Raw genomic sequence first — 2,211 nt, forward strand, 5'->3', positions numbered from 1 at the left:
CGTCGGATCCTGGAAATTTGGACCCACATAAGTATGTATAACTTTTCTGTCGGTTCCGGATCGGATATTGTCAGGTCTGAATTGGTTCAGATTTATAATTCAAATACCCGTAAAATAGCCATAATTATCGGATATATTGTGGATCTGGATCGGTTCGGATATTTAGGATCTGAAATACCAAACTAGATCCGAAAACTCGAAAATATCCAAAAACTCTAAAATTATCCGAAAAACCGCAAAAATACCCAAAAAATACCTAATAATTTACCCAAAATCAGACATGAAACCAAAAGATACTCTAATGCCCAAATTATATTTTCTGAAAATTTAAAATTTTACCCGAAACCTGAAATTATACCCGAAAACCTGAACCCAAAACTTTAAAAAAATATCTGAAATACCAAAAACATACCCAATCACTCAAATATACCTAATATATACAATAATATTCGGGTATTTCGGATATCCGCTCGGTAGGACCCGCAGATCCAAAAAAAAAATGATCCAATAAGTACTTTAGCATGGACCCGGATCCAGATCCGAACCTGTATTTTCGGATCGGTTCCGGTTCGAATTTTCGGGTCTGGGTAAAATGCTCAGGTCTAGTCCAGCATCTGCTATTAAAATATTTTAGGGAAATCTTTAATTTATACTTTTTGAGTATCACCTATCCTACCCACATTATCTCACGTAAATCACGTGTTCCGAGACCCAAAGCTCGATGGAGTTTCGAGAAACTCAATCGAGGTGCAGTTATTTTTTTTTCGTGTCAAAAAATCATAACGGGCTAGCATCAAAATGCAAATTTCAAGTTAATGGTTTTTAGTACCTTATCAAGCGGAACGATTATTTGAAACTTTATGTATGATTTCTGGATTTTGTGAGGGGGGTGGGGGTGGTATAGAGAAAGAGAAAGATATATGGTCGATGGACATTCAGAATATTTTGTTTTATAAAATTATGGGAAACGTACCACTTGACATGCTTGCTGCGATCTTATTTTATCAAATCTACAGTCACGACCAAACAAATAATACACGGAACCAATCGCACTCACATGCACATTCAGAAATTTGCTTAATCAAATCTATATTCAAGAAATAAGAACACTATAAAACTTTTTTTTTGTAAACAAAAGGGTTAAACCCGGATCTATTAAAGACACAGACCTAACCCCCGGGTGGGAGGAGCAGCCCACGGATAGACCCTCTCCCGGACATTCAAATGGGCCGAAATGCAATAGCCCATATGCGTGTAGGTGACCAGGAAAATGTGACTTAGTTTCGCATGGTAGGTGGATCGAACTTGAAATGTGGTGACATCCCAAACCCTTCTCCTTACCACTTGACCACAAGCTCCCGGTCAAAAGTGACCAAGTAGATGTTTGACGAAAAAACTATTTAAAATTAGATGTTGGCAGAGGTTTTACGTGCCCAAAAGCAGAAATAACACGGAATTTCATGTTCAACTAGGCCACATGACTATCGGAAGATTTCATAAACTTTAGATTCTGAACTTGCTTTCTTAGGAAGATTTTACAAATATTAAATTAGTTTTATTACAACTAGAGTCTTGTCTGCGCGTAGAATATTCGACCATAATCGTAGAATATTTGATTAAAAAAAAATAGATGATGATAAATTGAGGTGTCAGTTTTGCCATTTTTGATTTGATGATCTTTTCTTTTTTCTTTTTTGGATCTTCTCTTGTTGTAAGTCGATGTTTTGAAGAATTTCTTTACCTGGAAATCTTGGTTTGTTTTTCTTTTAAAAGCTTCTGATTATGTATACTTGTCGTTGAAGTAAAATATCGTTTATATTGTTGAATCGAGCAATAATATGGTAATTCAAATGTTGCTTTTGAGGTGTATTTATATCTTTATATATTAAAACAGAAGTCACAACCTTGATTCATGTGTGATTTTTTTTAAAATGGATCTAATGAACCTACTTCTAGAAAGTCATATTACATTTAATCTCTAATCTTATCATTTAAATTTTGGGCATACCAGAAATTTTTATTGGGCTATGAATAATTGAATTTAAACGATAGAAGATCTATTGGATTTATAGATAGTATAAATTAAATAGATATAATTTAATGTTGTAATACTATACCTCCATATCTTAATTATTTAAATATTTGTCGATGTTAACCTTTAAATTTATAAAGATTTTTTTTAAATAAAAAAAATCATATTATCTAACAATG

This window comes from Brassica oleracea, chromosome C1 (genome assembly GCF_000695525.1).
Source record: "Brassica oleracea var. oleracea cultivar TO1000 chromosome C1, BOL, whole genome shotgun sequence".
In the NCBI taxonomy this organism is placed as follows: domain Eukaryota; kingdom Viridiplantae; phylum Streptophyta; class Magnoliopsida; order Brassicales; family Brassicaceae; genus Brassica; species Brassica oleracea.